Source organism: Lepisma saccharinum, chromosome 17 (genome assembly GCF_977018435.1).
Source record: "Lepisma saccharinum chromosome 17, izLepSacc3.1, whole genome shotgun sequence".
Lineage (NCBI taxonomy): Eukaryota > Metazoa > Arthropoda > Insecta > Zygentoma > Lepismatidae > Lepisma > Lepisma saccharinum.
Genome location: NC_139245.1, coordinates 27,921,675 through 27,947,770, shown reverse-complemented (window position 1 = coordinate 27,947,770; position 26,096 = coordinate 27,921,675). Strand labels below are relative to the sequence as shown.

Here is a 26,096-nt window from a genome sequence, read left to right as displayed (position 1 = left end):
TTCGCATTTCTGACACTTTTTGGCTAATCGTCAAGATGAAGATGACAATGAGTGATGTGAAATTGATGAGAGAACCATCGTAAAGAACACACACGCCCAGTCCGGGATTCGAACTCAGGACCCCTGGCATGGTAGTGAATCCGGTTAACCACTGCACAACAAATAGAAACAGAAAATGCTTCATAAGTAATTTGCTTCTTCATAACTCATGATTATATTATATAACTATTATTCGCTGTATGACAAGGGATTAATTATATTTGTGTCTAGTCACCCTTGCCACCTAAGCAGCAGCAACAGCTTCCGCAGTTGCAGGTGGAGGCTAAATGAAGAAAAATCACAGAAAGTCAGAAAGATATACAAATTTTGAAACATAATACTTACAGAGCATGCAGACGGCTGTAAAAATTTGCTACATACCTAGTTTTCTTCCTTAATTGAAACATGGTTTATTCTTCATTATACATTAGATCAATCACCCTAGGAGTCGAACCCAGGATCTTGTGTGGTAGTCAGACTCTCCTTTAGAACGTCAATATGCTGGACATTTGGTCGATCAGTCGATCTTGATCCATTGTTTCCACAGGAGGACAATCTGGCAACTTCTCATTCGACATTTCACTCGCGATGTAGGAAAACGAGATCACAAACACTTCGTGATTCTATCTTCTCGCGTTTACAGAAGTTAACCACCGCTCGGACCACAAACCCTACTTCAAACTATCTGACAGACATCAATTGTCCACCTCCCGGGTTCGAATAACGCTCGGGCTTGGTTGTTTGTGAATGTCCATTCATCAATTTCATCATTTCATCACTCATCCCCATCTTCGCAAATTAGCCAAGAGGCACAAAACGCGAAGTAAAATAAACTAAATCAATCAGTCAATCAATCAATCAATCAATTGCCCACCAACTCAACAGATGAACCGACCGATTCGACGTTTCTCCGAATTTTCAGAAAGTGGCCTTTCCCTCCTTTGCAGGGCAGGTCATTAGCAGGAGGGTTGAGTGCATGTGAGAAGAACCGCTATGTCATTCATTCCCGCGCCGAAAAATGGACAAGCAATAGAATTCTGTTCTTGGAATTTAAACGTATGGGGATATCTTTTCTGAGCCATATAATAATTAACCCAGAAAGTTGGATAATAAACCATATCTTTTCTGAGCCACATAATAATTAACCCAGAAAGTTGGATAATAAACCAAAAGGCTTATTATCCAACTGTCTGGGTTAATTATTATATGGCTCAGAAAAGATATCCCCATGTAGCCACCCGCAGCTAAATCTTCCTATTTGTGTCGTCCTTTCGGTGTCCATGGTGCCAGTGCAGGGCCAGATGTAGAGAAATTGCGGGTTTTGGGGGATTCTGGATCTGGTGTGCAGCAAGGAGGTAAAGTGCATCTTCAATAGGTCTCCGACTTCCTTGACCGGGGCGGACCATAAAACCATTAACTGCATTCTCTGCCAATACATCTGTTTTTGTTCAACAAGCAAGAAACACGGAAATAAGAAAGAAATGCCTTCCTTCGGTTCGTGCTACTGAAAATTGAAGAAGTGTTTCAAACTGCAAGCAAAATTTACTGAGGAATTATTTTGCAATATTTGTCATCAAACAAAGTAAAATTTCCAGCAAATACAGAACAGTTTCCCGGGGCCACGTGGACGTTTGCCGGGGCCAGTGCCCCCCGTGCCCCCCTAGCGACGTCCCTGCTTACCATCATTGAAAATAACGTTTGAATAGCATCCCTCGCGCTCCAATCTAAAGCTTAGGGCAACCAAATGACGAACGAAATTCTTTAGGGACACAACAGGGGTGGCGCCGCCATCGGAAAAGTTTGGCAATGGACAGCCTCAATGAGGTGTGTCCCTCCACCCCCATCGTCTTTGGACGTGTCAAACGGACGTATCCAAACACAGGTAGAAATGTGAAGTATGTAACTTTCAGATTGTATTTCACTTGTATGCATTCAGTTGTTGATCATCGCTCGATTTATGTGTTTGTGGCTCGTAACAAACCCTTCCGAAGTGGATCAAATGACAATTTCTGCGTTGCACCTAAGACGTCTTCCCTATTTTGCCAGTAGACTCGACCAGATATGCATGCCCCCTTGCGTCGATTGTCGCGACTAACGCACTGTGCAAGTCATGTTCATTGTTTACGCTGATTTCATTCTTACAACGGAAGAGCACATGTGTCGACGGCACCAATAGATTAAAGAAGGCGCTTCCAAAACTTATAGGCTAACAGATTTGTCACCTACATTTTGAGAATCATGGCGTATATATATATATATATATATATATATATATATATATATATATATATATATTACTCTAACCTTTATTATTACTTCATTTATTTCGTTTCTGAAATTTGTAGAATTGAATATATTTCTAGAACACTAATAGACTTACAAAATTGGTTTGACTAGCAATATTGTTCATTACGTGACTAGTCAACAAAATAAACAAAAAGGAACTGCTGCTAACACCGTGAAAAACGTACATAATCGAAACATATGTCCTTACTTACCTCTAATGTTGTGCTTCAACTATGATTGCGCTTGGTGGTTGAAATTATCATGATTGTCTTAGCAGGATAGCAGAATGGTATCAGAAGATTTTCCTTTCTTCTTCCTTTTCCATTCTGAGAAGAACATCTTAGGTGTTAGATCAGGACACATGGTAGGCCATGCCTTTGGTCAATCATTTTGTTCACGGAGAAGAACCTAAGAAGGAAGAAGGAGGTGTCAGTCTACAAAGTCAAAACAGAAAGGAATGAATATATATATATATATATATATATATATATATTACATTTGAAAACAACCTTGTTTCGAACTGATCAGAACGTGCAGAATGTAACGCATAAGTTGGAAATTTGTGTAAAAATATAAAACAAGTGTAAGTAACGCATTTATGTGTAAAAATAAGATTTACTTCCTAAAGTATATTCTGTAAACACGATTATTTTCTCATAATTTAAGACATGAGATATCAATGTATTTATCTCTTCTCTGAAAAGCAGATTTTTTTTCTGTGCTGAAAGTTGAAACTTACCAAACGTTTCTACAGATTAATATTACACATGTGACGCTAATGTAAACGTTACACATGTACTTCCAAATGTCTACTGATTTTTACAATCCACGTCGAGATATTGTAAGAAAAGGTGTCGTGAACATGAGTCTGCCCTCCTATTAGTTGTCGAACTAAAAATCATCAGCTGTTATGTAGGAGACTGTTTCCCATGAAAGCGGTAAGAAGAAATGACGTCAAATTTTGTGCCTATACAATATCGACAAAACAACTTAGCTGTATCAACACTTGTGACACTCCCCAAGCCATTTTCAAGAATCCGTATTCCGTGTGGTTGCATCTGTTGTCCAGATTCCGACTATGATTTACGCCAGCTGTTCATGTGTTGCCTTGCATGTATAACAAATCTGTTACAATACTAATATCCTTCAGCTTTCCAAGCTGTCGCAACGTTCTGTACTTATCTGAACGTTGATGTCAAAGTAAGAAGCGGGTCTATAGAGAAAGCAAGGGTTTTAGATATCAGGAGAAGCAGACGCATTACATAAATGAGGTTCCATAGAAATTCATTCACATTCTGTATGAGAGTCCAGTGGCGTGCTCAGGATTTTAAAGGGGGGTACGTGTACCTTTTTTTTTAGTAGTCAGTCTTCATTTTATCATCTTTTCCTGCGTGTGACTTTCTATTTCTTAAGGAAACTTGACCCAAAGGGAGGTGTTATGGCCCCCACCAACCCCTCTTAAGCACGCCACTATTTTGGTATGTACACATGTAATTTAATAATCAATTAAAAGGATAACACGATCAGCATTGTAACAAACAAATTTCACAATCTTGTTTTTCGATTTTCAATTGTGAATATTTTTATAAAAAAAAATTAAACAAAATTACATTTTTCCCTAAGGTGTTCCCAATGTTTCCGTATGACTTTTATTCATAAAAATAACATACATGGGAGGCATTCACGTAGTGGGTCTATCAGCTCCAAGTCCCCCTTGAGATGCGTGCGATATCCAGTATCAAAGCGTGCTGTCTCTGGAAGGGTAGGCACAGGACGGAGCAGGGATTGGGGGTGGGGAAGATGTGATTTTTTTTAACAGTAGTATGTTAAAATATAGCCCCTAGAAAATAAAAGATAACATATTGCCTGAATCTCGTCTACTACTGTTCGAAAAAGTCGGGATAGTGATTGTAAAGGATAATGTAGTGATTAACGCTCTCGCCTTATAATCAAGAAGTAGAAGGTTCGATTCCCCCTGGAGGCATTGGTTCAGATTCTACTTTAATCTAGTCTCGATTGGATATCTGAGAGTAAAGGCGCTTCTGTCTCGAAGGTCAGAAAACAGTGACGATGGGACTCGATGTTCTGACCACGCGTCACCCAATGAAAAAGCCGTTCTGTCAGGCCCTACCCATCTACATTTGTTAGATTAAAGCACCTCGTAAAAATTATTTGCTACTTCAATAACAGTATTGAAAATGTTTCTCGCATTACAGAAATAGTTGGTTCACTTGATCGTCACTTAGCGTTTATTTCATTTTAATGCGGACCTCCGGGGCGGATTGGTTATAACAGCGTGCTACGACAAGGGCCTCAGGTTCGAATCCCCAGCTGGGCATAGGTGTTCTTTGTGAGTGTCCCTTCGTCAATGTCATCATATTATTGCTCATTCTCATCTTCCCAATTAGGCAAAAATGGCAGAAAGCCAAGTAAAATAAACTAAATCTATCAATCAATTATTTCTTTTTAACTCTTTTATGCATATAATTCTTCTTCAACAGGCGACTTTTTTTAAAAAAAATTATAATATGATTTAAAAAATGATGAATCGAGATTGGTGTGGGGCACATCCAGCAGATAACACTTCGCGAAAAGTATTTCCTCAAAAGAGCTGAAAGCACCAAACTTAACACTGGTAACCAACTTGCATGCATTATTTGCAGTTAGAATTCTAATAATGCCTACTTTGATAGGTTAGGAGGCCAGGCTTAGAGGTGTTGCTTCTCAACAAGCTTTGTACGTCCACTGCCTGCTTCGTCACGGGCTCGTACACGATCGGCACTCTTCGGAAATCAGGGAGAGAGGGTGAGAGAGAGAAAAGAGGCCGGCCTCTCAGTTTACATTACAGGCGAACGCGCCCCTGAAATTATGCTTTCCCGCACGAATCACATAGGTTGTTAGGACCAGCTGAGGCACTCTCAGGCGGGCCTCGGTGAATGCGCAGATACGGTTCCAGGCAGTGTTGCAAACTTGCGGTAATTATCGGAAGACCTAGAATTTCAGTTTTATTTTATTAAGCGTCGTTTAATGAAATTTATAAGTAATAAAATAATCCGTAATATACAAATATATTAGGGTAGGCCCGGCCTCCGGGCCTCATAGGACGCTTCGCCACTGGCGATATCACACTCATTCCAGTAACAGCGAACAATTGGTTGGTAATAATAGTATTTTTGTAATCATTATAATTACTATGTAACTGCAGCTATGTATACGAAAAAGCATTAATGCAACATAAAAATGTATAATATTTCTAAAGTTTAATGAATGATGAAATATGTGTGGGACACTCATGTAATAATTGGTTCTTATTTTTTTTTAATAATGGCAATTTTTGTAATTGTTACTGTATCTATGTACAGTACAAAGAAAGCAGTGAATCAATTACAAAATTGCTTTTTGAGCCGAAACATTGGTCAACGGGATCCTAGAAGACGGATTATAAAATGCGGAGACTAGATTAACTGTAAAATAACAAATATACGAAGCAGCAAGTCGCATAAGTGTACATAACGCAAGCGGCTTAATGGAACACAGTATTCGGATGGGTGCCGTCGCAATATCAGGTTCAACAACACTAAATTGGGACAAGGGCAGAAGAAAGACAAAAGCAAATATATGTAATAGAATAGAAATGATCAGCTCTAAAGTTCAAATCACCAACCCCGAGACCTTCTGTAAACAAAACCACGTGCATGCAGAAAACAATGTAAACTTCTAAGTAAAATAATCCACACAAAAATCCAGCGTTGTTACAGGATTCATTACGTAAGGTAAAACAACGGCCAATTTGTAGTATGGGATACGCTGCCGCAAATGACGTCTCACTTTAAACCCAATGCTCTTTCTTTTGTACTTATTGCTTCACCTTTATGGTTAACTCTTTGCACCAGTAATCATTTCCCATAAATTTGGCTTCTTTCTTGCATGCGAATTGAATATATTTTACTTGAATTTTTTTAGACAAAATGATATAACATGGTCATGTATATTTCTAAGGTTTGATATATAGGAGTGTATTTGAAATTTGTTTGTAGATTCTATGTAAATTGTATCTTATGTCTATAAAATATATAATGGGCATAAACAGCAATATGCAATCCTGTAAGTCCAATAAATATATTGATGATGATGATCAAAACAAGACAAAGAAACTTCGTAAATTTATTGTGGTTGGAAACTTTGACAAGCATCCTAATAACGATTTTTTTTGGCCAAATATAGTGCACTTCGTAAAATAACTTGCTGACATGGAAAGGCAATATAAGTGTGAACATTTTTTAGGAATATGCATTGTAACTTTCAATGAGCTTAGAGATTTGTGTACATAATGATATTTTATAACATTGGTTATTTTCTAAAAATAATCATGTGATCAGCAAGGAAGTAGTGCCACTTTCAACATGGCGAGTTCTATGCGTGTAACAGCAGATGATTGCGGTAGTCGGCGGTCATGAATCAGCTGACGCGGAGTGATACATCGAATCGGTGAGACGGTTTGTTTACAGAAGGTCTCAGGGTTGGTGATTTACACTTTAGGTACTTAGCCTAATGCTAGTATAATATAACTCCTACAATGTAATTCAATGTCAAATGCATTAAATGACATTAGTCCGAAAGGGAAAAATATCAAAAACAAAACAAACCAAGACAGGGAAATAATAAAACTAGAAGGCAGGGTAACTAATGTTACCGAATCTTCAACAAAAATGCAAAATCGCCATGATTACTCCTGTCTTGTCCTGTCTGAGCCTCCCCTTAAGTAACTAAGAGCTAATATAATGATACATATCAATAGAAATTTCTAACGAAAAAGAACATGTCTGAGTGCGTGTAAAAAAAAAGGGGACAAGGATTAAAAAGAAAAGACCGAATCAACGTGTGTATGCCTTAACTTACCTACTGGCCATATTAGCTATTATAAGCGTCAACCCCCACGTCTCACAGGACAGAAGTACGTACAAAGCACACTTTTCAAGACAATTTACACGACACATCTCTCCAGATAAATCCAACTCTACATGCTGCGATAAAAGGAATTACCACACGATGCCACTAAAACGGCAAAATGCATTCCGATTGTTTTCCCGATGCAATTACCGACATAAAATGCACACTGTTACGATCTAGGGACAGTCGTAAATATTTTTTTTCGCGTCACGGCAAGTAGCTGTGCTGACGAATGGAATATCCAGTGCAGAGATAAGCTTTAGACTTCTTACGAAGTATGCTGACTGTACTGTACGTGAGGGCACGAACTGCTATGTCAACATAGCTATTCAAATATGAGAGAGAATGTTTGTGGTTGAGTAAAACTGTGTCGAGTGAAATATTCTTGCGAACTGTTTTCCTTTCCTCAATTCCCCCTACTAAGCCCTGCCAAGAAAAGGTAAAATTACATCCCTGCCAGAGCCAAGCAAATTATCGCCTCTATCAGGGGTGTACTGGCTTCACAAGTGGGGCCTAACTTTGAAACAAATTTCATTATCAGTTAAGAACCACTAATGATCTTCATACGGTAATGAACACCTAGGGATTCAGAAAATTGGTTCACTATATCCGAAGTTCACTAAAACAGAAACGCCTTCCCTTATGCCAAGGGTACTAAGAATTTTGTCCTCGTTTGTTTGACCAACGTCTGGCTATCAAAGCTCACTCGATGATCACCGCCTTATCATTATTATTAAAATAATAATAATAATAATAATAAATTAAAAGATATTTTAAAAAACCTTTGTGCTTAGACATCTTAATGTTCACTTTTAATGAACTAGTACGTCCTTGCCCTCTATAAATAAATAATCAGGGCTCCCTTGTGTTGGAGACATAATGTCAGCGGTAACTGTTATGACGTCACGTATTTATTGGCTACTATGAAAGCTACGCTGATAGCACTAAATCTAACCTACCTAACATATTCACGTGTTTATTTCTGCTGTTAGAATGTTACATCAGTAAGTAGTAGGAAAGTATATATAACCAGGACCGGAAAGGAAGAGCCCCCCTCCAGCAGATTTGCTTACACTTAAAACTAGCTCAACATGAGCATATGAGCTTTTTGCTCAAGTGTGGAACCCCCTCTAATCCAAGATTTTTGTAAAAATGCCCTCAGGAATTTTTCGGAAAGGAAGAGCCCCCTCAGATTGTTTTGCTTATACTTACAAAAGTTGCATCAGCCAAATTTTTGTCCATAAACTTGTCAAAATTGGCCACACTTAAAACTAGGCCAAGATACACATACACACCCATATACACACATATTTACTTCCAATTTAAGTTTAATTGAACCCCAGCTTCAATCTAATATTAAAACAATGTAATATGCAGAGACCCTCTAGAATTGCTCCGTGACTCTCTCATTTCTTACATCATAAACATATGATTTTTCTCCTATGAGAATAACACTACATATGGTGTCATCAGGTAATGCCTCATGGAATTCACAGATAATTTTAATGTTTGTTCTGTCATTCACCACAACCTGTTTCCTTTTTGAAGTGTTAATTACAAACATGGGTCTCTGTACCTTGAATTCATCTGGTGTGTAATACATCTCAGTATTGCCAATTGTAGAAAACAGTAAACAAAATTTGCTTGTTTTAGAGATATTCCAGTATTTGATAAGCAACAACAACAGGGCCATCTATGTGCAAATGTCTGAACTCGGTGAACACTTGGGAACAAGTCAATATGTCAATATTTTTAACTCTTTTTGCCAGTAATAGGGAATGGTAGTAAGCATTAGACAAAGTACTTTGGAGCCGAATATGCCTTTCTTAAGACGTCGTATATTGCTAAAATATCTTTAATTCACATATTTCTCATACCGCCGTATCTTGTTCTATTAGGCCTCTTCAAGAAAATTGCCAATTAGTGAAAATTAATTGAGCACAACAGCAAAAGAGGTGCTAATAGGGCAAGCATACAATGATATGGGGATATGTGAATTGTTGGTTTCTTCGATTCAGATAAATGGATCGAATTGAAACTGGGATATTTTGCATTTTTTTTATACAAAATCTGATATTTGTTACACATATTACACATGTTACACATGTTATTCATATTTAGAGTCAGGCTTATATCTGTCCAAGTTGTTATATAAAATCAATACACATGGCATTAGGTCAGTGCCTTCTGGGACATGCATGTTTGTGCAGGTATTTGTGCTAGGTCAGTGCCTCTGAAGGCCGCTGCTTTCTTCTCAAGAGCCAGTTCTCAACCGGCCTGGGAATCAATATATTGATTTGTTCTATTGCCTTCAGCAATTGCCTTGATGGATTAGTTCCTGCGAGCGCCAGGGCATGGCGTGCAGTGTTGATTGCATGTACACCCAGCAGAGAAACGGGAGGTACGCACAGGAGAAAATACTCCAGCTATGCAGAATCACCCCCATAAATATAATTATCCTAGGATCAAAATTAGTAACAGAATAGAGAAACAAAAATTATAATAGGGCTTGGATACAGCTACCAGCTATTATATTTTTATTTTGAACACAGCACTTAAAACTAAGCCAAGATGCACCCCTACCCACACCTACCCACCCCCACCCCCACACAGCCCAAAGTGGTTCCTAAATACAAATCTCAAGAACTAATTGACATAGAGCTATGCAGTTTTTTTGTCTGTACTGAACCCAACTGATTAAGCATAGAGATTAGATTTAAAACCCAGGAAATTTTATATAAATACCAAAGCCAAAAATATTAACACACACACACACATACATACATACACACACACACAGCACAGTGCTGAACCCAACTGATATTTTTATCCAGTATAAAGTTTTGAATTGAAGCCCAGGAAATTGTATATAATAAACAACAACAAAAATGCCAAGTCAAAAATATTGTGACCAATGCAATAAAAATATATTTAGCTCTAATTGGGCTAGACACCAAAAGATTTGTAACCCAGACAAATACAGAACTCCCACAAAAATTTGCCCCAAATGCAATAGAAAATACAGCATGCAATACTTCACATATACACATAAAAATACTTGTTCTGCACAGTCATCAATATTGCCCTCACAACCATCTACATCTGGTCTGAAAAGGAAACATGAAGCACCTGTTAATGCTGGACCTGCAAAGCAGCCACGCTTTGAACCCATCCATAGCAGTTTTAATGCCCAACTTAGGGATTATCGGTTTGTATCAGAGCCAAGATGTGGTATTCAGAATTTTTTGAGCAGTGTAAATCCTGATCTGCAGGCAATTCTAAATGCACAAAATGGCTCTTATAAGCTCTCCCTCAAATTGTATACACAATATAAGAAGCCAAATGGCACAAAATTTACACAGCCCCACATAACAGAAACTGTACCTGTATACTCAAATGCAAATTCAGACAAAATAATAAGCAGTTTGATAGATCAATTGAATATTAAACACTCTGAATTTGCAGCAAAAGAGTCTGGATGGAGCCTATGCGGTTCTTCACACAAGTTATATGTTAATATTTCTGAATTCAGCCCATTACAAGGTTCTACATATTTGCCATTACCTGATAATATTAAAAACAAAACAGCTGTGGTTAATATAAAAAATAATGATGAGAAATGCTTTTTGTGGTGTATTTTAGCTGCTTTGTATCCAGTTTCAAGGAATCCTGAGAGAATAACTTATTATAAACAACATGAACATCTTTTTGACGATGCAATGGAGGGTTTAGAATATCCAATGTCTGTTCAGAATATTGATAAATTTGAAAAAAAGGCCAGGCATATCAATGGCAAACAATTATCTATTAATGTATTTACTTGTTCCACTGGTAATTGCCCGATAGCACCTCTCAGAATCAGTATACTTGATGATGAATCTGCTGTTCCGATTGATCTGCTCTTAATTGAAGGGGATGGCAAATATCATTACACTCTGATACATAATCTTGAAGCTTTAGTGAGAACACAACTAGACAAATCCAATAGAATATTCAAGTTGTGCAGAAGATGTTTAACTGTATTTGATGGCAAAAAAATAATAAAAGGGGTTTGTAAAGTGAATGCAGAAATTGCCAAAAACAAGTTAATTGAGCATCTGAAATATTGTGGCAACCATAAACCTGTTCATATGGTGATGCCTAATCCAAGTGAAAATTGCAAATTCAAAAAGTTTGAAGCCTTGTTGGAACACCCAGTATATATTGTCTGGGATTCTGAATCAAATCTCAAATCTCTTGCATCCTGCAATCCAGATCCTGAAGAATCTTCAATTACACCATACCAGCTACATGAACCTTCCAGCTTTTGTTATGTGGTTGTACAGGATGGTGTTGTTACCAAAGAATATTCATACATGGGGCCAGATGCCATCAAAGAATTTGCACATAGAATAGAAAATGAGTGCCGTGACATAGCATCTAATATATTATTAAAATCAAAACCCATGCTGCCTTTAACAGAGAAACAGATTGAAGATTTCAACAATGCAGAAAAATGCCCGGTATGTGATTCTGAATTTTCAGATACAAATATCAAGGTGAAACACCATTCTCATACAGATGGTAAATTCTTAATGGCCCTGTGTAATAGCTGTAATATTAAGATCAAGAGACCAAGATTTATCCCCATATTTTGCCATGGAGCATCCAATTATGATTTCCATCATCTGATCAGGTACGAGGGGTTTGAGAAGCAGAATTTAAATATTTTAGCTGAAAATGATGAAAAATATATATCTATTAGCAAAACAATTAAAGTTAATGGTGTTCCTATTCACATGAGATTTCTTGATTCTTACAGAATTTTATCTGCTAGCCTGGCTACACTGGCCACTCAATTATCTGATGATCAATTCAAAATCACACGTGCATTGTTTCCAAATCAGGACCTGAAATTAATTAGGCGGAAGGGTGTATATCCATATGATTATGTTACAGATGTTTCTAAATTTGATGAGTGCTCCCTGCCTCCACAAGAAGAGTTTTACAGCAGAATCAGAGGTTCTGGAATCACAGATGAGGATTATCACCATGCCCAATTGGTGTGGAACAATTTAAAATGCCGGACATTTGGTGATTATCACATGGCATATTTAAAACTTGATGTGACCATCTTAGCAGATATAATGCAGACATTCAGAAAATCTTCGATGCAAAATTATGGACTGGACCCAGTGTATTTTTTCAGTGCCCCGGGCCTAGCATGGGCTGCAATGTTTTTAAACACCAAAAAGCCATTGGATCTGATCCAAGATCAAGATATGTACCTGTTTATGGAGCAAGGTATAAGAGGGGGGGATGGTGCAATGTTCTCAGAGATATGCCAGAGCAAATAACAAGCTTATTCCCAATTATGATCCAGCACGGCCATCAAATTATATAGCATATGTAGATGCCAACAGCCTCTATGGTCACGCTATGATGCAAAAACTGCCATATGCAGGGCTTGAGTGGGTTGAACATTTCAATATTGAAGATCTTCAGGGTTTAGATGACCGTGAAAATGGCCTCTTCTTAGAGGTTGATCTGATAATTCCTAATCATTTACATAACAAATTTTCTGATCTGCCCCCAATTCCTGAGGTTCAATGCTCACCTGGCTCTAAACAGAAGAAGCTCATGATGACACTGGAGTCAAAACAGGGCTATGTCATACATTACAAGTACCTCCAGTTCCTGATGAAACATGGTGTTCAAGTGACCAAAGTTAGAAAAGTCTTGAGGTTCAGGCACTCAGAATGGTTGAAACCATATATTAATACAAACACGGAGCTTCGAACATCTGCAAAGAGCCAATTTGATAAGGCCTTGTTTAAATTGATGGTTAATTCTGTATATGGCAAAACAATTGAAAATGTCAGAAAACATACCGATGTTAAAATAATTACTGACCCCAGCCTGAGTAAAAAATTGGTTGCAAAGCCTAATTTCAATTACAGAAGAATTTATGATGAAGATATGGCACTTTTCAACATGAAAAAAACAAAGATTAAGTTTGATAAACCTATTTATGTAGGGGCTGCAATATTGGAATTGTCCAAATTACATATGTTAACATTGTATTATGATGTGTTCAAACCTTTTTATGGTGATAGAGTAAAACTGATATACATGGACACGGATAGTTTTGTTCTTGATATTCAAACAGAAGATGTTTATCAAGATATGGCACAGCCTGAATTGTTTCAATACTTTGATACCAGTGAATTGCCAGGCTATTTGAATATTCAACCCCACAACAAAAAGGTGCCCGGCAAGTTAAAAGATGAGACACTTGGTGATGTTATTGTGGAATTTGCTGGGTTAAGTGCCAAGACGTACAGTTTTAAAACATGTAGTGCTGTTGTCAAAAAAGCCAAGGGCATTGGCAAAGTAGCTGTGGAAAAAGAGCTCCAATTTGAAGATTATAAAAATTGCCTCAAATCCCAGAGTTCAATCAGAACATCAGAATCCAGAATTCAGAGTGAAGATCACTTATTGACTTCAAATGTTGTAAGAAAAGTGGCTCTGGACCCACATGATGATAAGAGATGCATTTTATCATGTGGCATACATACTTTACCATGGGGTCATTGTGATTTGAAAAATGGCAATCAATGCCCAATTACAGAGCATGATTTGAAATAAATAAACATGCCTATGAACTTATTTGGGTTTAAAAAACAAGATATTATGGATCTGCCAACACCACAACCCTCTTCTGATATGCTGTCTAAACTGAGTGGCTTGTTAATTATTCATCTGAACAGCATATTTACAGATGTTGATGATGAAACAGGCAAAACATTGTACATATTTAACAATAATTTAAATCATTACCAATTACCTGTAGGTGGGCAATTGCAATTTATTACAACTCCTGAGGGTGATGTTAAAATTTCAGTAGGGAGAAATATTTACAGAATTAAGCACTCAAACATGATTTCTGGCACTGTTTATACTGTTTCTGCTGGTGACTGCTTATATATTGAGGTCCCTGGATCTTATGACAAGCTCATACCCTTTTTTATAGAATTAAGAATCAGATACTCTATAATAAATAACTACTAAACAAAATGCCTAATGATATTTTTGGCCATACAAGACATGAAGATCACAGTGATGAGATTTTGATGCTTGATGTCAGAGTCAAGAAATTAAGAAGTGATTTACAAGCTTTACAAACTACACTCAATGCCAGTCTTCAATTAGAAATTACAAATTTGCAATCACAATGCATGGACCCTCTTCTTAAAATTGATTCTGAACTTAAATTATTGCTTCAGAAATATACTGATCTGGCTACATTGGATAATTTTCAAAGTTTAGAAGAAGCTGTTGCAGCTCTTCAAGCCAAATTTAAGACCCAAGCTACCAATTCTGAGCAATTGAAACAACAATTAGAAGAGCAAATAAATAATGTCCAGGCACAGCTCCAAACAATTGTAAAAAGCATAAAATCACAAGAAGATTTTGATCTAGTGATTTCCACTCTAAAAGAACAGATTCAGTCACTCCAGATACCTAATCTGGACCCTCTGAACAATGCCATAGCCGAGGTTAAAGAAAAAATTGAGACACTTGAAAATTTTATGAACAATTTGCCATCTTCTGATGCTTTGAATGCAATAACTCGCAGTGTAGCAAATATTAAGCTGCAACTTGAAACATATGAAGATTTTGGAAAAATTCAAAGTTCCATAACCCATCTTGAAGGTACAATAGCAGCAGTGCAAAGTGATTTGGCAAATGTACTTGAATCCCGATTGCCCGGGATTGTAGATACCCTTGTCAGTGTCCAGCAACAAATCACAAAGCTTGAAAACCTCAATACTGAATCTGAACTGTCTCATTTTCATCACTTGATCGATGATATCCAAACAAAACTTGAAATTTTACAACAATCCACACCCTCTCAGGCAGATATAGCCCTGCTCCAAAATGCTATGCAAAATGTGGCCGATGCTTCTGAATTACACAATGTGAAATTGGCACTTGAATTTTTGCAAAATACAGTATCAAATTTGAACACATCACAGGAACTTAAAAATATTAAGAGAGCAGTGAATAGGATATTGAAATCAGAAGATATCAAGAATATCCAGGCAGAGATCAAACATCTCACTCAGGCAGTGGCCACTCTTCCAACTAATCAACATATTAATGAACTGCATGCCCTGTTTGAGGATATCAGAAGACAGGTCCATGATCTTACAGCTCAAAATTCAAAATTGGCAATTGTTGAAAATTTGCAACAAATTGTAGCTAATATCAAGCAACAGCTAGGGACCATGGAATCCAATCAAGCAAATGCTCTGTCTGTTTTTGCCACCCAGCTTCAAGATATTGTGCAACAATACAAAAAACTTGCTGTGGACATAAGAATCAAGCCGGGGCACGATGAGATTGTTAGAACCATCAATGAGCACCTTGAATCTGTAACAAGTAGATTGCTCACAGCAGAAAAGGAAATAACAGGCATAATTGAAAATCCCAAACATACAGTAATTCTTGAATTGTACAGCATCCCCAACAAAGAATATAATTCTCCATTTACACCAGGTGGCAAAATATATATGCTGTCCCCTGCACAATTTTATTACCAGTTTTTTGTTGGGGGCACATTGAGACCAATCAAGATCAAATATTGGCTTCAGCCACAGGCACACCACTACCCCACCTTATCAATAACAAATGCTGATAACAAAGTGAAAATCACCAGTGTAGAATTGGAGGATTTTACAGATCCCAATACATTGGAAACAGCCTATACTGAAGATGATGGCTCTCTGGAATTTAAAATACAGATAGGGGACAAATTATATTTAGAAAATCCTGCAGTCTCAGCTGCTGAACACCCTATAGTTGCAATATTCTTGTTCACATATTATGTCTAGAAAAATTATTGTTGATGAATTACACAGACAGGCCAGACATAATTTTAAGAGACTCCCAGTAGTCACAAAGGGCATAGATGATTTATGGCAAAGCGACTTGATTGAAATGGCAAGTGGGCAGTTGAAAAACTTAGACAAAATCAACAAGGGCTACAAATATCTACTCACTGTAATAGATACATTTTCAAAATTTGCCTGGGCTGTGCCACTCAAATCCAAGACTGGAAAATGTGTTACAGAAGCCATCAGAACAATCATCAATCAGAGTGGAAGATCCCCGCGCTATTTGGAAACAGATAATGGCAAAGAATTTTATAATTCTGTGTTCCAACAATTTATTAAAAGCCAGGCAATACAACATTACTCGAGTTACAGTGATCTCAAAGCCTCAATTGTAGAGAGATTCAACAGAACCCTAAAAAATCTTATGTATAAACAATTTACACTGCAGGGTAATTATAAATGGATTAATATTCTTCCAGAACTTCTACATAAATATAACAATTCTATCCATTCCACAATCAACATGAAACCCTCTGAAGTAACTTCATCTGATGAGCAAAAATTGATCAGCACTGTTTATTATCCTAGATATCAGCCAACAACAAAAAAAACCAAATACAAGATTGGGGATCAAGTAAGAATAAGCAAATATAAGCACTTATTCAAGAGAGGCTTTACAAGAAACTGGAGCACTGAATTATTTACAGTGGTTCAAGTTAAACCCGGGACCCTTAACACATATATAATAAAGGATCACCGAGGAGAAATTCTCAAAGGCAGGTTCTATGAAGAAGAACTCAGCAAAACTAAACAGCCTGACACATATCTCATAGAAAAAATCATTCGCAGAAAAGGCAACAAGTTACTTGTCAAATGGCTAGGACTCCCAGAACACAGCTGGATCGATGCAAACAAAATAATAATATGAGCACCTGGGATGTTATAAAAAGGCTGCCAGAACCTGAACAGCAGAATAAGAGAAATGGCAAGTTGCTGCCTGATAATATTAGGTGTCTTATTGTTGGGCCATCTGCTTGTGGTAAAACTACACTAATGGTTGATAATTTTTTATTGGCACCCAACTGGTTAGACTGGAAAAACAGGCACTTGTATATCTTCTCTAAGAGCTTGGAACAATTAAAATATCAGCAGCTGATGAAGCTTTATGATGGATTGGATATTGCAACTTTTGAACCAGATGTTAAGCCACTTGATGAATGTCTCGATAATTCTGTTGTTGTGTTTGATGACATTATACTGGATAATCAAAATAAGGTTAGGAATTTTTTTACACAGGGCCGGCACAAAAACATTGATTGCTTCTACCTGGCACAGACTTTTTCAAAAATACCCAAGCAGCTGATCCGAGACAACAGCAATTTTATATGTGTGTTTCATCAAGACCATACCAACCTCAAACACATACATGATGAATATGTAGGTGGGGACCTGAGCTACAATGATTTTTCCAAGTTTTGCAGCAAGTGCTGGAACCAGGACAGTTATGGGTTTGTCACAATTGATATGACAAGAACACCCAATAGTGGTAAATACAGAAATAAAATCAACAATTTTCTAGACGTAGAGACGTATATAAATAAACATGAAAAGGCCAATCATTGATGATCTTAAATTAAGAGATTATCTTGTAAAAAGATTTAAGGGATGGAAATCAGAGAACCGTGGAATTTATGAAAAACACAAACAAACAGAACAGCCTGTAATTGATGCTATTAATAATTTAGGTAAGAATATCAAAACTGTTACAGAGCAAAATCAAAATTTGCTCACAGAGCTTGTACCTGTAGCTGCTAGGAACATATTAGATTATCCATTCACCCCACTTTCCAGTATTCATACACCTAGTCCTATTGCTCCTAGAAGAATTGAGGCTAGTCAGGATCCTATTGAATTGGGTCTTCTTGCTCAAAAATATTTAACCACACCTAAGGACAATAAAGATGAGGTTTTTGGCTTATATGCTGACACAGAGCTTGATGGCAGCATTATTCATAGAATTGGCAATTTCAGAGTAACATTTATGGGAGATGATATAATTGTATATTCAGAATCTCGTCTCGGAGAAAAAGGTGCTTTTGTTAAGTACTCCGGCACACCTGGATTATGGGAACTCATGACCAGGAAGAGACCTGGCAGCTATACAGATCAAGATTATGAGGATTACAAAGAAATATTAATAAAATCAGATGCTCTATACCAGAACAATGATCCCACACAAAAAAGAGTCAAGTCGAGCAGTGGAGCAAAATACAACAATTTAATCAAGCCCATATGGTCACAAATCAAGACTGGCAGTGGAATCAAACAATACAACACCCTGCCTAAAGAATTTGTGTGGGTTGATGATGTCAGGAAACTTGTAGATAGGTTATTGGTGATAGCTGGGGAAGAAAATGCTGGGAACCACAATTTTTACAATGAAAAGGTTGGAATTATGGACATGATAAGCACAAAATTGTCTAATTTTATAGTGAATGACACTAAGGGTATTGGATATCTTATAAAAATTATTAATACTCTACCACCTAAATTTTGGAATATTTCTGAGGGTCGGGGCCTTGTTAATGACATTATAAACAAGTTGCCATTTGAACTACACATTCCAGGCTATCAGTATTGTGGTCCCGGTACAAAATTGGACCATAGATTAAACAGAGGGGATCCTGGTGTAAATCCCCTAGATGCTGCTTGTAGAGACCATGACATAGCATACAACACACATTCTGATCTTGACAAGAGACATGTTGCAGACAAGAAATTAGAAGAGGCTGCATTTGGTAGATTTGTAAGCAAAGATGCTTCTTTGAGTGAAAAAATTGCAGCATTGGGAACCACCATAGCTATGAGCACCAAACAAAAATTGGGGTGGGGGTTGTGAATATGTATATAATAAACCTACAATGAAGGCCAAGGGTGTTATGTATCAAGTACCTTATGCAGGTCTCAAATCTCTTAAAACTATTGATAGCCTTTTAACCAAAAAGCAGCGCAAGAAAAAAAATTCTTGTATTGCAAAGGGGCATGGTATGAAATTGTTGCTTAGTACCCCCCAATTAAAAAAATTACAGCAATCAAGAAAAAAATCACATGTGGGGGGATTCATATTTACCATCCCTGCCATCTTAGCTGCTCTCGGGGCTGTTGGGAGCTTGGCTGGGGGTTCAGCCGCCATAGCAAAAACAGTAATAGATGCCAAGAAAAATAGGGCAGAATTAGATGAATTGAAGCGCCATAACCTGGCCATTGAGAAACAAGGCAAAGGTGTTAAGAGAGCCATGAATAAGTTTAAAAAAAACAAGAGCCGCTTACAAACCAAGATATTGAAGCTTTAATCAAGCCACTGGGCATCAAACATTTTAGAGGTGTGTACATGTCTGATTCTTTACCAGAACAACCACTCAACAAAGAGTGTGGCATTGTTAATTTGGATGAGTACAAAAATCAGGGCACTCACTGGATTTGTTATCTTAAATATTTAAACAATAAGGCATTTGTGTTTGATTCATTTGGAGGTGTTCCTCCTGAAAATTTAATAAAATATCTAAAATCACCTAATCTTTATTACAATAATGCCCGTGTTCAAAATTTCAAAGATGTTAATTGCGGACATTTGTGTTTATCTGTTCTTAGATATATGTCTCAAATAAATAAACCATCAATTGAAGATTTTCAAAAGGCCTTGTGGTATCTGAAACATCATGGGGATATTCCATCTCACCAGCCAAAATTCAATATTGAAACTCAAATTGCATGATGACTAGGGAACGGAACTTTATGTGCTAAAAAACTCAGAAATATTTATTTTTTATGTGTCATAAATGTTGAAAATATGTGATAAAAACAGGAAAATATGTGACAAAAATAAAAACATTTGGTAACAAAAACAAACTATAACATGCATTTTAAACACCTGAAATCAGTTTCTAAATGATTACCTCTTAGCGAGCTATTTTTTGGAATAGTTGCAGTGGATCACCATAGTTTTTTCTTCCAAATTCTCCATTGTAAATCTGTGACGATTATCTCTAAAAAGCATCTTATATTGTGAGAAAGATCGCTCCACGTCACAAGAAAAAATTCTTGCATATTTGAAGCACGAAATGTCACTAACGCTGAAGTTTTCCAAAGCTTCCTCTTCCTCTACTTCACTTTCCAAAACACGTGCAATTTGGCACAAAGTTTGAAAACCTTGTTTTTTCCAAAAAAAATTCTCTACATATAGACATTTGCACTCGTGCGTTAGATCCAGTGAATTCTTTCAGTTTCGTTTCTACTATACGCGGACGATTCAAGCTTTCGTATGGAATTGGAGAGAAAGGACAGGTTTCTTGAGATGTATGCCAATTTGACTTTTAAGGAGGGCTCCATCAACAGTTCTTGCAGAATTCTTCTTTGTCGAGATCATTTACAACAGATACAATTTTTTCAAAGTTCTGGGCATAACATCTGCATCCAACCAAGTGCCCCATCGCGTAACTACAGGTGTAGGGGGAAGGGGAACTTCAGAACATTTTTGTTTAAAAATGTCTATTCTTCTAGGCGACTTGATAAAAACCTTCTTCCCATTTGAAACCAGTTCATCGACATTGGGATAAAGAGCTCTTATGTTTTCACATATTCTATGCAACGCATGAGTCACACATTTAACGTGCACCATTTTGGGGTAGCTAACAGCAAGGCCTACTGCATGTAAGCTGCAGCATCTGTCAAGAGAAGAACATTGTCAAATTTTATGCCTTCCGGCCACAATAGCTGCATTGCTTCATTAAAAAGCCTTGCTATCGTTACGTGTAGCCAGCCCCAGCTACTTACAGCTATTTTCTCCCAATAGGATCGTAGGCGAGGCGCCAAAAGTCTGCCAGCGAGCGTGTTCAAAGACAAAACAAACCTAACACTTTCGATATGAAAGAGGTGTGGAGAATAAACATTTTTCCTTCGAGGATTTCGAGTTAGATGAAGTCAATGAGCGATTTTATGTATTTAAAATGAAAATTCGCAAAATATGTATTTACATACGGAAAACTGGAAAATATGTGTTTTTATGTAAAATAAAATTTGCTGTGTTGACATATAAGGCTATGATCAGAATTTTGGCAAAAATGAGGGTCTCTATCTTATCGCAGAAAAAACATTTATTTACCTAAAGTTCCTTTCCCTAATGATGACATAGTGTATCCCAAAACAATAGCTCTCAGAGCATTTTATGGCATGTACTTGATCCCTAATATTACACACCACAACAACACAATTGCAGTAGGGGATCAAAAAATTGTCATCACTCCAGGGCAGTATAATCTGTCCACTCTAAATGCTCAATTACCCAGAGGTATAGTATTAACTCAAAATTCTGTCACTCACAGAGTAGAGATTGTATCTGCTACAGAGACAGTGGATCTGGGTACTATAGGAGAGCTGTTAGGATTTGAGAACAACACAAAACTTGAACCAGGCATCAAACACACTGCTATTAATATACCTAAATTCTTAGCCATAGAGACTCTGAATATTCACTGTAATGTGGCTGAGGGTATGATCACCAAATCAAATGGCATAGGCACTCACAAACAAACCGGCATCATTGCAACATTCAAACCTAACTCTGAATTTATGGAGCCCATCATCTACAATCCATCCCCAACATTATATTTTCCTGTGTGCCATAATAGAATAGATTATATTGAATTGATGGTCACTAATGAAAAAGAAGAATTAGTTGATTTTGCTGGAGCCACAACAACTGCAATCATAGAGATTAATATTTAAATAAAAATACATACAAGAAGAAAATGGAAAATATTGAGAGTTATGAGCTACAATCATTCCCTCCAAACAGGAGGACATTTGCAAATTTAAATCAACCCAACACAGAGATTGAGGTTGATCTTGATGTAGGGGATGGATTTATACACCCCCACAGAGCAGATCTATACATCAAATTTGATGTTGTAAAGCTCGATGGAACAGATTATCCGGCAAATTCAAATATAAGATTGGTAGATAATTTTGTGCCCCATCTATTCTCTGAAATTGAGATCAGAAAGCATGGCGTTGTTATAAACAGAATAGATTATCCCGGCATTACCTCCACGGCTTTGGCCACATTAAAATTATCCAAAACCGAGGCTTCATACTACAAAATCGGGGGATTTGAAGCTGGTGATAAGATATTATCTAAGAACCACACAGTGCTGTTCCCGATGCGCCTGTTGCCTGGATTCTTCTCAGATTATAAAGATATTATGTGGAAGGGTGGTTTAAGAATCACATTTAGAAGAGCTGCAAATGATAACAATGCTTTGATGAGGTACAGTGCAATAAATTCTACAGGAGAAGCTCTGCCCAATACCCTACCAGATGCAGGCAAATGCATTATTCAGACTATGGAGTTAAGAATCCCTGTTGTTGAGTATGAAGCCAGTTATGCTCTTAAATACAAAGCAGATATAATAAAAAATCCACAGATTCCTTTACAATTTTATACATATCAATGTGTACAGAAGCCCGCATCTGGTACATATTATGAATTTGATGCTACAAATTCATTCTCCAGCATTCAATATGACATGCCTGATTTTGTGGTAGTATTGTTTCAGACTGGAAGACACAATAATCAGGAAAAAAATTCAAGCAAATTTGATAACTGCAACATCAAGAACATATATCTTAAAAATGGCAGAAATGAGGTATTTCCTAGAGAAAATTACAATTTAGACATGTCCAAGAATGATTTCCTTAAATTATATGAGGCTTTTACGGCTTTCAAAAGGGTCACTACTGGCAATACTGAGATGTATTACACACCAGATGAATTCAAGGTACAGAGACCCATGTTTGTAATTAACACTTCAAAAAGGAAACAGGTTGTGGTGAATGACAGAACAAACATTAAAATTATCTGTGAATTCCATGAGGCACATTACCTGATGACACCATATGTAGTGTTATTCTCATAGGAGAAAAATCATATGTTTATGATGTAAGAAATGAGAGAGTCACAGAGCAATTCTAGAGGGTCTCTGCATATTACATTGTTTTAATATTAGATTGAAGCTGGGGTTCAATTAAACTTAAATTGGAAGTAAATATGTGTGTATATGGGTGTGTATGTGTATCTTGGCCTAGTTTTAAGTGTGGCCAATTTTGACAAGTTTATGGACAAAAATTTGGCTGATGCAACTTTTGTAAGTATAAGCAAAACAATCTGAGGGGGCTCTTCCTTTCCGAAAAATTCCTGAGGGCATTTTTACAAAAATCTTGGATTAGAGGGGGTTCCACACTTGAGCAAAAAGCTCATATGCTCATGTTGAGCTAGTTTTAAGTGTAAGCAAATCTGCTGGAGGGGGGCTCTTCCTTTCCGGTCCTGGTTATATATACTTTCCTACTACTTCAGTAAGTTAGGAAGGTTAGGTTTGGTGCAGTTAACATATATCTCCAAGTTGTTACGGCTGTCGCTAGCCACTCGTCCTTTCTAATGGCTTAGTCCTGACGTTGGTAGCATAGTGCTCAATGTAGCGCTTAACACTCATTTTTTATTTTTGTTATTTAGCGTCGATTTTCTGCCACTTTTTGCTAACCCCGACGATGAGAATGACTGATGATGTGATACTCGCAAACAGTATCACCTTGTACTCAATGTGTTACGGCCTTACGGGCATGATCCCAGTTAAAGGAATATTGAACTGCAGTTCGGATCATACTTTAAACTGTATGTAGGGACAGGCCTGATTAACCGATAAAAGAATAAAGTGAAAGAGCAGCTCGAGAAAAACACATGAGAAGTTCTATTAAATTGTTGGCTCCTTTCGCAGTAAGGTGACAAGAAGAATCAGGTAAAATTCCCATTCTATTTGCACCTAGATACTCTTATATTGTGGTGGAAACATTAACAGGCTTTCTGCGAAAAGCCTTCGTCATGGGGGTCCCGGGTTCGATACCCGGTGGAGGCACACAGTGGTTCGGATTCCACTTTAAACTGTAGGTCCAGTCCCGATTAGCCTTACTGTGCATAAAGTGGACTTTAAACAACAAATCAACCAATCAACCTTTCATCATGGTTGGAGCATTTTTCCCCTTTCAACACGCCCAGGTCAAGTGTTCGAGTCCTTGTTAACCTTGTTTTTCGAGCTGTGAATGCAGACTTCAACATATTGGCTCATATTACATTTTGTGTGCCAGCTAGGAACATGAAACAACTTTCATTTCATTACGAAAGGTCCATACTATGAAAAGAAAGCTAAAGTTTGCGTCCTTTTCCCATAGGAGTGGGGAAAGATGGGGCGAAGTCCAGATTTTTATTATTTTTTCATGGAAATTTGGGGACACGGCCCAATCCACCCCGTCTTTTCGCTTTGGCGTTCTGAATTGTACACAGTTGCATGCCCTGGTGTGTTAGCTTCAAACAAGAACTTACCCGAAATAGATTGGTCTAATAGTCTACGAGTTATAACGTTTTTTCCGAAATAAGTGTAAGAATTTAAAAATCGCGCGGAAAAGCCTCGGCGGGACAGGAGGGGTTACTTCTGTAAACCCGCCCGGGAGTCTAAAGGTTTTTAAACATTGCACATGTACACTTTAAACTGTATGTAAGCACAGGCCCGATTAACCGATAAAAGGATAGAGTGAAAGAGCTGCGCGAAAAAAAAACACATGGGAAGAAGTTATATTAAATTGTTGGTTCTAAATTAAACTTCAAGTTGTTACAAATTAAACTGCATACGATACCTTCGTATTATTAAAAAAGTGCAGTACGCATAACTTACAAATCAGTACGAAGCACTCTTCTTGTACTTCTTTATTTACCGAGCACTAGAACTCAGGAATTCCTTATTTTGTGGACATAAAAGCAAGACACGGAAAAGTTTTGATTCCTTTGTCAACAGAGACATCTAGCGATAACTTTGTCAATCTCTTATATTTCCATGTGAACAAATTACCTACCTGCTTTGTAAGCGGTTTTCGAAACGTCTTATTCTCATGACTTTGTTCTTTGTTGAAAGATTATTTAACGTTGAAGTATATTCAACGCGCGAACGTAGCTGATAAAGAAAGCTTCCAGAACGTCACGCAAAATGTAACTTGTTTAAGAAATCAATGAAATGCCTTCATCGATCACTTGCGAGAGTTGCGTTCAAAGTTTCGTTGACTGTAGGAGGGACACAGACAATCAGTTTGCTTCTTTCCGCCTGTTGAGGCAGCTCTAAATGGGGTTCAGATCCTCATATCAAAGCCTTCCCTTGTGGGTTGCTTGCAATAGAGAAAAGGAGGAAGAGAAAAAAATAAAAGCAAGCGAGATAGCGTGACGTAAGAATTCTTGAAACAACTTTCAACACAAGCGGGAGAAGTAGAAATGGGGCAAGGACGGCGCCAGAAATGAAGACTAAAATTGTTAAACGCTGTTAAGTGCCACAATAATTCAAACACCGTTTTCCACGTTAAACTGTGAAATGTGCCATGCTTTATAATGTGGTAAACGTGAAATGTGGCTGGTAGCCCTCTAAGTAGTTCAAAGGGCGTGTAAAGAGGTTACTATAGTTCAAATCACAAACCCTGACACCTTCTGTAAACAAAACCACCTGCATGCAGAAAGCATTGCAAACTCATAGAAGTAAAATAATCCACACGAAAATCCAGCGTTGTTACAGGATTCATTACGTAAGGTAAAACAATGGCAAATTTGTAGTATGGGATACGCTGCCGCAAATGACGTCTCACTTTAAACCCAATGCTCTTTCTTTTTTTACTTATTGCTTCACCTTTATGGTTAACTCTTTGCAACAGTAATCATTTCCCATAAATTTGGCTTCTTTCTTTGAATATATTTTACTTGCATTTTTTAGACAAAATGATATAACATGGTAATGTATATTTCTAAGGTTTGATATAGATAGGAGTGTATTTGAAATTTGTTTGTACATTTTATGT

The 26,096-nt window shown here is 37.3% G+C and overlaps 1 protein-coding gene across 5 annotated transcripts in view; it reads right to left on the bottom strand.

The window, feature by feature from the left end:
- Positions 1-26,096, bottom strand: part of LOC146001644 (uncharacterized) — a 197,027-nt gene that overhangs the window by 130,623 nt on the left and 40,308 nt on the right. For 2 of the 5 annotated variants that reach the window (XM_083139234.1, XM_083139231.1), the window contains exon 2: positions 2,538-2,733. The exons of 1 other annotated variant lie outside the window; for it this stretch is intronic. The gene's annotated coding sequence lies outside the window, so the exon portion shown is untranslated. Of the gene's footprint in view, positions 1-2,537; positions 2,734-3,064; positions 3,212-7,224; positions 7,366-26,096 lie in introns of those variants that run through there. 2 more of the 5 variants (XM_083139232.1, XM_083139233.1) reach the window with 2 other exon arrangements.